Source organism: Oxyura jamaicensis, chromosome 3 (genome assembly GCF_011077185.1).
Source record: "Oxyura jamaicensis isolate SHBP4307 breed ruddy duck chromosome 3, BPBGC_Ojam_1.0, whole genome shotgun sequence".
NCBI classification, from domain to species: Eukaryota; Metazoa; Chordata; class Aves; order Anseriformes; family Anatidae; genus Oxyura; species Oxyura jamaicensis.
In genome coordinates, this window is record NC_048895.1 from 80372535 (window position 1) to 80384212 (window position 11678).

General features: G+C 44.0%; 1 protein-coding gene across 3 annotated transcripts in view; it reads right to left on the reverse strand.

Annotated features, from left to right (window-relative positions):
- ANKRD6 (ankyrin repeat domain 6) overlaps positions 1–9943 on the reverse strand; it is a 106407-nt gene extending 96464 nt beyond the window's left edge. For all 3 annotated transcript variants that reach the window (XM_035320261.1, XM_035320255.1, XM_035320256.1), the window contains exon 1: positions 9828–9943. The gene's annotated coding sequence lies outside the window, so the exon portion shown is untranslated. The remainder of the gene's footprint in view (positions 1–9827) is intronic.
- Between the last annotated feature and the right edge of the window lie 1735 nt (positions 9944–11678).

Here is an 11678-nt window from a genome sequence, read left to right on the forward strand (position 1 = left end):
TCCTGGCTTAGCTTACTTGAAAAGTATATTTTATTATTTTTTTTTTCCCCAAAGTAGAGTAAACATATGTTTCGCGAGCACTAGAGAGGTATGAAAGACACAAAGATTTCCATTTCACTGACACTTTGCTCCATCTCTGGGAAACACAGAGGCCAGATCCCAGATTAAACTGGCTTTTTACACAGCAACCTAAGGATTCACTCGACATACACTTCAGCTTAGTCAAGGGGAGAGGTTCTTCATGTCAAATCATGAGAGGAACAAATAAACATTTAAGATGTTTTATTTAAAGTGCTGCGCTCAGTTCTATTCAATGCACCACTACCTGTTTTCTCGATTTGTCTGTGTGCTACCAAAATCAGCTTATCCCATGTAATTATATTCAGACACTTGCTGGATTTGCAAAAACCATGTACGATATATAAGCAAATTCGTTCTAACACAATATTTCAAAAAATAATTATTCTTAAAAGCTGGAAACGCATGCATCCAAATTTCTAGATGCTAGATTTTGAATAAAATATGCTTCCAGCTTCCATGCCAAGTACTTTACTTTGAGGATTAAATACAAAAAGAAGAAAAACCCGACATAATTCTAATAACTGAAGCAGGAGCATCCTCATTTGTATGTCTGCAGAGTTACTAGACATTAAAGGATAAATTCTATGAAAGAGTAATGGGGTGTGGAAGCTAGAAATCTCAAACTTCCCAAGCACATGTGTTGGTAGACAGGAATAAAGGGAAACTGAGAAGAGGCAAAAAAAAAAAAAAAAAAAAAGTTGGGTTTTGTTCTTTTAACTTAATTTACACTTGTAGGCACACAATGAATCTGGCAATAATATATATATATATATATATATATATTTATTTATATAATGTTTCCTTTTCAGTTAAGAAAATCCCTCAGTGACTGTATACCAGAGCTTGTAACTGCAAATTCAGTTTCAATTTACTGGTGTGGCATACTATGTAGTGCAAACATTCACTCTGATTTTTTTAATCCTGCCATTCACTTTTCCTGTTGGGTCCCATCTTGCTTGCAAATAAATGAAGTGCAAAGTTCTCCTCGAGAACAGGATTTGATACCTTCAGAGCAAGTTAAGAGAGGCCTACATTTAGAAATGGTAAACCTGGTCTGAAAAGCAGAAGGAACAATGATTTAAGCAATGTAAAGAATTTATATTTGTATATTATATTTTTAAAATTTTATAAAATTTGTATGTGAGACGTCAAATAATTTCACAGAGGGAATTTTGGACCAAATTTGAGGAAATTCAGTTTTGACCAAAACTAAATCCCAAAACAGCTGGGATGTAGTTGCAATGTTGGACTTGTTACAGTTGAATGCTGATTGTTTGGACACAAGAAAGATGTTTGAAGTAAGCTAATTCACATTTGCAGTGAGTGTGCTACCACAGCTTCAGTGATACAAAGCTGTTCCTCAAGCTACGGTAACTCATGTCCAACCCCCAAATACACATCCTAAGAGCAGCCCCAAGGGGCATGGTCCATTCCAGCATGAAGCAGCTCTCCCACGTGCTTGGAAAAAAATCAGCTCTTCTCTGCTTTCACCTGTAGCTATGTTGTTCTCCAGGGGGGTGAGGAAAAAGGTCAGGCGCTGAAGGCTGGCGGCACCACAGTCTCTGAAGATGAGCAGATGAACAGTGTCCATTTCACTTATTTCCCATTTGGAAGTTTGTCCCCTCAAAGGCTTTAGGTCAAAGGCCACGTAAAAAAAAAAAATCAGTATTATAAGAACTAGCCAGCTATGGAACAATAGGAAAAGTCCTCATCTGTATAAAAAAAAAAAAAAAAAAAAAAAAACAACTAGAAGACACAAAATAAACAATACAAAGAAAGAGCTCTCACTCGGTCCCCATAGTGGAGGGCAGCCCCACAGCCATCTGCATCACGAACACACAGTTCCATACACGCGTGAATGAATCCCAACAGGGAGACAGAGGAACACTGGAACAGTTAAGTGACAGAATTCACTGGTAATACTAAATTATGCAGAATAAAGGCAAATGCTGATTGCAAAGAGATACAGAAGGACTTAATGACACCCAATAACCAGCTAGTCAAAACAGGCAAAATTCAGTACAATTTAAACATGGACTGATGTTCATAGGTTCATAGAAGGAAAAAAAAAATCAAATTCATATGCATAATGATGGGCTCTAAACTATTCAGGAATGAGATCTCAGATTTATAACACGTTGTATAAAAGCATCAGCACAGCTAAAAGCAGAGAGTGCACTAGCAACTACTACAGCAGAGAACAAAATCAAAACCACCTTTATTCAGCACTGAAAAGGTTCAACTGCATCCTGAAAGTTGTAAACAACTCACACTCCCTCTTCTCAGAAAAAAAAAAAATACGCAAAATTATAACAGTTTCAGGGAAGTAGAACAGAGACAGCCAAAGGCCAGACACAATTTCCATTTGACGAATGATTAAGAAGAGGAAAATCAGCTCGGAGGAATACTAGAAGGCATCAAGCAGTTGTCAGGCTCAAAGCAGGTGAGAAGAAATGGCTCTATTTCTCATACTGTAGTTCTCTCTCTCGTACTCTAATTCTCAAGATTTGTTCTTGCCAATGTTGAGCCTAGCAGCGACCAAGACATCTGACATCAAGGCCCTCTCTTGCCTGGGCTGTGCCCCAAACCCAGCCCTGCTTTACCAGCCTGCTGGTAGCTCTCCCGTCAGTGTGCAGAAGCATCCTTGCTTACCGTCACGTCATCGGAGAAAGCGAAGTGGATTGCAACCTCAAACAGTGCTTGCCAGGCTGGCATTTCATAAAGCTGGCATCCTGCAAGCTGGTTAAGAGTAATCGTACAGTGGAGCAAAAGGACCCAATGTAGCAGCTGATTATTCACTAATAAAACACTTAAAATTCACACTGCAGCTTACTCCACACTAGAGTCTCCTGTTTGTATCTACCAGTGGCCTTGATCTGTAGCTGCACTGATGCCGGGCGTTTGGGTGCACTGAGCAGCTGTTCCTGGAAGAAACGCGCACACCTCGAGAAGAAATCATCACGCATTAAAGCTGAGGTACCTCCTCCCACGCTGAAGCAAGTTGCTATATGCTTCAAGGGCTGTGACATGACCCTCCATTTCTGGGGGATGTCTGACATAACCCTGACAAGTCCAGAGGCTAGATTTCAGACAACCTAAGCCCGTGGAAGAAGTGGAAATTGTAGGTAGTGTAATGCCAGGGTGGGAAGAAAAAAGCCTTCTAGCTACTTCCTGCCTCAGAGCTTTTTCCACACCACCAAGTGTTTTGGGCCGACACTCTCCCATTTGCCTGTAGGGCACCACATGACAGCCCATAAAAATGATAACGTGATACACGCCAAAGCAAAACATTTATTATTATGTTTCCTAACTACCTTCAGACTCTGAAATGAAAAAAAAAAAAAAAAAAAAAATCATAGCAGCTGCTATGTTGTCTGCCTGCAACTCAGTCATCAGGTAGAGTTCAGTAAAAAAAGTGTACCATGGAGACAGATGCTTCGGTGGAAAACAAAACAAAACAACACAACACATCCTTACAAGGATTCAGAGGCTGCTACCAAGTCTGGAAAAGACAAAATAATAAGAGAGCACTGTACTTTCAAAATCTGGATTGAAACCAGGACAATAATGTCAATAAAAGACTGCAGATGGCAGGTGAATAATTCCACAGCCCCTGGCCCCCAGCCCTAATCCTCTCAGAAGGTTTCAGACAGACACAGCTAACAAAAGTGGTCAGAAAGAAAATGAAGGAAAATTACTCAAATGGAGGATTCCAAGCAGGCTGCAATTTCTGCAGGTGTAGCACACATACAGACATCAAACTAGTCGTAAAACATACCTGAAATGTTTCACTGCGATCGCTGTTAAAAACTCACTCAAGTACTGAGCTGACACATGACAACTCAGACACTCATGGTGTCTTTTTCTTAAAACAAACAACTAAACAAAACCAAACAAACCTGGCACCTTCCTCAGTGACTGACCCATATGAGAAAAGTGAAGGGGTTTTGACTCAGAAGTGATCAGCACAATATAAATGGACTAGCAACAGGTCTTGCTAAGATGTCACCTTGCAGATGCTGATAAAACCCACAGAAAATACTCTCGACTCTGGCTTAAACTAATTGGCATCTCAACCTGGAAAAGAAAATGAGCCCACTGCAATGCGGACACAACCCTTATAGAATTAATTTCCATCAAATCCAAATGTATTTTCCATAATGCAGATGAAAGTGCTTTCATCCTTCTCTTTGCCAGGTCACGCACCCAAAAATTTTACCTTCAGTGGCTCGCTTCACAGGAGCAGATGGTGCTTAGACGAGGGGGAAGGCAAGTCATGAGAGAGAAAGGGAAAGTAAGGATCAAGCTCTTAGAAGAAACTTGGTTTAAATCAGGGTTTGAACAAGATTTCATGACTTGAAGAGTACTTAAAAACACCTTTGATCACATGATAATTTTAAAAAGCTTTGCCTTTTGTGCCTTTTTCTCCAGGATTAAGGCAGACCCGCACTAAGCACATCATGCCCCAGCCACCCTGTGCCCTGAAGCCCAGCATTCACACCAACCGCTGCTCTCAACTTCCATCCATCGCTTCCCACGGATATGCCCAAACCCCATCTCCAACCACAGCCCCTTTCCCCTACGGGCAAGTTTCCCCTGCGGGGTCAGAGAGCTCAAGATTCAACCCTTTGGTAGCCATGGGTAGTCTGAGATACACCTAGGGCTTGGAGAACAGGCAAAGGGCCTGAGGAATAGGAAGGAGGGAGCCACAGAGGAGCAGCAGCAGGACAGGAGTGCTGGCAGTCGGACAGAGTCGCCCTGTTGATTCCAAGGGCCCTGCATGTCAAGCAACAGAGGGCAGGAACACTGACAAAGACCTATGAAAACAAAGTAACATCATGGAAGAACAGGCCAACAGTCTACAACCTTGCACCATCGCATGAGCTGACGATGCACACAGTCATGGTGCCTCACGGTGCCTCCGAAATGCACTGCTGAGAGTACCAAGACAACCCCTCTGCAACCAGGTAACGTGAGATCCCAAGCTGTTGCGCAGCACTGGTTAGGCCACCCAACACTGATCACGAGCTGCGTCCCGCTCTGGGGCCCCCAGAACAAGACATGGATCTGATGGAGCAAGTCGAGAGAAGGGCCACAAAGATGGGGCCTGGAGCACCTGTTCTACGAAGATGGGCTGAGGGATTTGGGGTTGTTCAGTCTAGAGAAGAGAAAGCTCCAGGGAGACCTAATAGCAATCTTCCAGTGCCTAAAGGGGGCCTACAAGAAAGCTGGGGAGGGACTCTTTGTCAGGGAGTGCAGGGATAGAACAAGGGGAATGGCTTTAAGCTAAGAAACATTAGATTTAGATTAGCTATTAGGAAGAAGTTCTTCACTCAGAGGGAGGTGAGGCACTGGCACAGGTTGCCCAGAGAAGCTGTGGCTGCCCCATCCCTGGAGGTGTTCAAGGCCAGGCTGGATGGTTTGGGCAACCTGGTCTGGTGGGAGGTGTCCCTGCCCATGGCAGGGGGGTGGAATTAGATGATTCTTAAGGTCCCTTCCAACCCAAACCATTCTGTGATTCTCTGACAACTGTCATACACAACCACATCCTCCAGGGAAGCAATACTCCAAGAACACCCTGACATGCATGCATTTGAAAGCTATGCAACAAATAAGGCAGGAATTCACACGTTTATTCTGGCTCTTCCTAACTTCTGAACACCTGCCTTCACAAGCCCAGTACTCTTTTGGATGACAGCACGAGATAAACCAAATACGGACAAGAGGAGGAAAAAAAAAAAAGTTTAGAAAGAAGCCACAACATGCAGCTCAGCAAGACTTTCCTCCTCCTCACACTCTTGCTAGTTAAAAAAATGATCTGGATTTTTAAGTTTAATATCAGATAAAGAATCAAACTTTAAACAGAAACATTTACAAGCTATATTCAGAACAAAATTCATGGTTGGGTAAACACAGGTGACAAAATTTAAATAGCCCATTTCATCGACCTATATCAAAACATACAGAACGTGCAGACAAACAATTTCAGTTCAAGAATCTAGAGTCAGAAGCAGAGGTTCCACGGTATTACAAGAGCTAGAGGCTCCCAGACTACGCTCATGCTTTAGAATCAATGAAATCTTATGAACTGCAGTGAAAATTAATCTTAATCTCTGCTTGACTTCTCCCAAGTAATCACACCGCGCACCAGGTTACCCACTACCTATCAAACATAACCTTGTGTACAACACGCAGAACATACATCTAGAACTGAGGTTCACGTCTATTTTAAGTTTCACTAGCTATTGAGTTACACACAAAATTTGAATTCCTGTAATAAATACATCTGAACTTGAACAGGAATTTTAAAAAAATACTTTTATTACTGTAAGGCCTACGGTGATTGGTCCACATGTAATTATTTGTTTGAGCTCAAATAGGCAGAAATTAAAGTATTTCTCTGATTGAAGTGTTAGGACAAAAAGAGCATTTGGTTCAATTTCAACAAAATATCTAGATTAAATTTCTCAGCAAGATGCTAAACTCATGGTTGCTTAAAAAATATTTATTTCTCACTAAATGGGTGGCTGATTTTTTTTTCCCCAAAGTGGTATACTTTTGGAGGGTAAACTGTGAATGCAGTCAGTACATTATCCTCCACAATATGCGGGTGAGGGATTTTCACTACTAATAATTTTTGTCTCTTCAAATCCTCAGAAATAATCCAAATCCTTTAGTGTCGTCAAGCACCAAAGTAGTAAAAACAAAACTTCAGCAAACACCCCTTTAGTCTACTACCACTAATACATAAGATGCTCTGAAGGAGGCTGAGAAAAGTCTGATGAATTAAACAAACACTAGGAGCAAGTGCACCTGTCAGAGATACTGAAATTTCATCTCTACTTTGCCTCATGTAATTACTCATCCAGACGACAATCTGAGTTTTGATAAGAAGGTTGTTTTTTGTTGTTGTTGTTGTTTGTTTTTTTCCCTGAGTAGGGCAAAAAATTAATTTAGAGACAAATTTAAACCCATAAAATCCTGGTACAAAATTTAAGCAACCCGTAATTGCATAACAAGTAAGGCTGCGCTTCAGCCTGTCACATTTCTCCTTGGTACTAAGGCAACGTACACCTTCAGCAGATTCAACTATGTACAACACAGATTTCTGCAAACCTGTCAATAATTTTATACAGCACAAACACCATATTTTTCTAGCCACCTTACATGCAACTCTGTTGACAAAAGCCTTCAGAATAATTTCTGAGCAAAATAATAGCAAATATTCTTGCATGCCGTTGCTAGCTTGTGGACCACTAGAAATAGCATAGTTACTTACTTCTTGACTATTCCACTCCCTGCCAACTGGTGCTGCCGAAGGACAGGTTGTTGTAATAAGGTAATACTATACATACACATATACTATGCACACACATATATATACACATATCTGAAACGCTGAAGAGAATGGAGGTGAGACCTGGTAGCTGGACACAAGGCAGGGAAGGTAATTATGCCCTTGCTACATATTATCACTGACTGAGGTCTCTCCAAAGCGCAGCTCTACACCTTCTATTTTTGGTTGGACCATTTTTAAAGTCACATGTTTAATTCCTTAATAAACAAAGAGATAAAATGACTTAGTTCCTCCACCCCAAGCAATTACAATTCATTATTGTCTCCCACAAATATCTCCCTAGGCCAATCTTGCAAGTGAAATATGGTATCTCATTTGTTTTTTTAAATAAAATACTTCCTTTAGTGACATGCTGCACTGATGTATCACTAAGACAAGGTATGACTGTGAGCTCTCTGGAAGTTTGTCTTATGTCCCAACTGCTGAATTACAAATCCAAAACTGATGAGAGTAAATGAATAAAACACCGATGTCTGATGGTGTCATTAATTTAAGAACCTAAAGCGCTTTACAAACATTCTTTGTTATGCCATCCACCCAAAGAGATAAATATTGTTAGTCCTATGGCACAAATTTAGAGAGTAAGGGGCAGCAAGGTTTCTTCTTACATCACAACATGACTCACTGGCAAAGTGCAAAGGTCAAGCTGAAGATAAATGGAGAAATACAACTTGGGGCTTGATCACTATTACCATGCCCTACAAATACCTCATTCCTTAAGATATCATTCATCTAATCAAGTGCAAGAACATCATAAGATTGACAATGTGAGCTCCAGCACGCACCACCTGGGACAGGGCACAATCCTAAGCCAGGTGCTGCAACTACACCATATTGACTTATACCAACATCCCCACAGTTTCTGTTCCTCCAGAAAAGAGAGGCTGATCACTTTATTTTTACTGATCCCTTGCAGATTGTTTTATTTCTAGCGCTCAAAGTCAGTCTCCAACATGAGGTCAAAAGCACGGTGTGGGTAAATATCAAGAAGTAGGGGAAAGTAAAAACCTTTCCCAAGGGAATACTACCACAAAGTCACTTTTGAATTTGATTAAAGTTTCTTTTCAAACAAACAACAAGGAGAGAAGTAGTGAGAGCACTTCTGTTACAGAATTCCCATCCTCTCCTGCCAGACTAATGGGGCCTCACCAGCACAAACTGGCACGCACCAACTAAACACTGGGCACCTAAATATGGACTTGCACAGACCTTCTGCCCCACCGAAATCTAAAGGCAGGTGCCCAGTACAATATGCAGCTAGCTAGTGGTACTTTTGGTACATTCAGTGGATGTAACTTTGCTGCTCAGAAATTGTTATTAAGTTCTGCATTAAGTCATTATGCTGTGTCTTCCTGCCTGCGCTGCAACTGAAGATCGGAAATGTAATCATGCATCTCCAGAAACAGCATGTTTTCTGAGTATCTAGAGAACAGAGATTACAAAATACCTGGAACTTGAGCCTGCCAAAATAAGTTGTTACAAAACTAGCTGCACACCTGGACATATCACCTTGAAAGCAAGCAAGTTAAGTAAATAACACTCTCCTCCTCAAAACAAGCCACGCACTCAGTCCTACTACAGGGTTTGCATTATGCCAACTAATGCTCTGTAAGCATTATTCCTGATAGATTTTTATGTCTTTGGACAGAGATGGATTTACAGATGTTCCCGGCAGATCCCGGCGTTAATGTTGGTAGGTCATTTTAAGATAATGTGGACAGCTGGTAGGGGGAAGATCACCGATCCACCTGCCACTTTCTGTACCTCCACATCTTCTCCTTAAGCACAAGGGAGCAGACAACACGTCCTTTTGGACACGCGTGCTCTACAAATACCGAACGTAAATCCAAATAAACACAGGGTAACTATAAAAACAAGCGCAGGCAGGTTTCAGAAGAGCAATAGAGCAGTCCAGGACTCTCAGTGCTGCGCCCCAGGCCCGGGGCTGCTGGCATGTTGGCGATGCCGGGGCCAGGCCCTGCTCAGCGGGCACCCTGCCCCGGGGGGAGCCCCCGGGCACGGCGGGGACGTTTCCAGCGGAGTTTTCGGGTGGTGCCAACAACACGGAGGACGCCTTCCAGCCGGGCTGCCGCTTCCCATCAGACGCCGCCTTGCAAGTTGGCAGGAGAGCGCTGGGGCTCCCCGCTCGCCCCCCAAGCCCGGCGAGGACCCGCACCCCCCGCCGACCCCCCCGGCAGGGAGGGAGGGAGGGCAACGCTGTAACTCCCCGGGCTCCCGTTCCGCGGGGCCCCCGCCCCCTGCCCGCTCCCCTTCCCGGGGCGGCAGCCCGGCCGCAGCCCCCTCCCCGGCCCCCCCGGCCCAGGGACCCTTCCGAGCAGCCCCATCCCGGCCCGCTCCGCGCCCCGCCGGGCTCCGGGACGAGCCCTACCGTCTCCGCCGGAGCCTCCGCCGCCGGGCTGGGCTCCCGCGGGCCGCCGGCCCCGGAGGTGGTGGCGCCGCCGGGGCCGTCCCCGCTGCGAGGGCGACACCCAGCGGCAGCGCCCGGCCCGGCTCCGCGCCTGGGCCGCCGCCGTCGCCCCGGTGGCCTCGCGGTTGGCGGCGGGGAAGGCGGCCCCGGACCTGGGGCGGCGAAGTCTGGGCTGGAGGTCGGAGGGAGCCAAGGTGAGAGCCTGGGGGGACCCACCCCTCTCCTTTCTGCAGGGTCCCGGGGACCTCTGGTGCACCTGAGGCATGTGTGGGAAATTACGTGTGTAAAGTGGTAGCTCGCTAACCGGCAGCAAGGCGAGTTAGACAGGAACATCTCCAAACTGCAGCACGGGAGAAAGGAATCGGTGTGAGTGGGGCAAGTAACGTAACAGGGGAGGCATCCCAAGAAGAAAGAGCACCCAGAGAGAAGCCGTTCCTCACACAATGCAAGCAACGGTTAAGCTGTATGTTAAGTAAGTCCCACATACGTGAATGTTTGCAGGACTACTTTGGCTGTGTTTGATCATTACGATTGAGAAACAAGAAGTTAACACATAGCGGAAGAAAAGGTTTCCTTGGCATTGATCAGCAACCAGTCTAATAGGAAGTTTTCTCCTTTAGCAGAAGCACAAGGAGATGCTGTCACGATCCTGCAAACCTGGATGCGGGTGGGCTCCCTCAGCTGTGTGGATGTTAGTGGGACCATACCCATGCTCAATTACTGTAAACCTGTTTAATCCAGACAGCCACTTTGGTATTTTTTTCTTCCTGTTAAGAAGGGAAATTCATGTATTCCCTCAGTTGCCTGAAACAGAAAGTTTTTGTCATGTCTGTGTAACACAGCTCCTCTCTGACGGAGTCCAAGCACATCCAATATTATTATGCACAGTGTACATGCAAAGACTCAGCCCAGTGTCTACCTGCCCTTACTACCAGTCCTGTGACTGAAGGCATGGCGCTGTTTCATTATGTGCTACAGGCTTTGAAGTTAAACGACATGACAAAAGATGAAAGAGAAAGAGATTTAAAAAATAAAAATAAAAAGATAAAGAAAAGAGAAATTAAAAAAAAAATAGATTAAAAAGATTTTTTTTAAAGAAAAGATACCATAAAGATTTAAAAAATGAAAAAGGGAAAAATAAAGAACAGGAAGAGAAAAAAGAGGAAAGGGAATAAAAAGAAAAATGAAGAGGAAGACAAAAAGATAAAAGGAAATAAAAGAAAAAAAAAAAAAAAGCCAAGTGCAGAGGGGACGCAGAACAACTTGGTGGCAAAGAGACAGAGGAGGAGTAATTCCTGAAGTTGATGCAGAGCCCAGGTCAGATTATATTGCCGACGGGTTGGCAGAAATGCTTCAGCCCTACTCAAAAAACCTATCTGGAGCTGAGCCTGGAGTCTAAGTGGCTCTGAACCTGCAGCTGTAGCCAAGCAGGCGGTTGCTGGCATCAGATTTGTGGGAAGAACTGCATTGTAATCAGCCCTGTCATTCCTGAGCTTCTACACCCTAATTTAGCATTTTAATATCTCCAAATTATTCTCAGTGACTGGTGATGCTTCATAGCTCTCTGTACAAAAGAAACCTAATACTGTCAGTCAGGTTTGTGGGCAAGGCTCACTTCCCCTCGCCAGCCTTGAAACCTAACAGCCCTTTCGGTGCAGATGCGATCAGCCGGTACCGGAGTGAGACAGACAGCCCTTTATGACAGACCTGGAAACTTTCCTCTGCTTTCAGTCAGGAGTTTTCAACAGACTAATGTCCCCCTGGGCTGTCCCATGACAGAATGCTAGAAATTTCACTGGTAAAAGCTCTCGG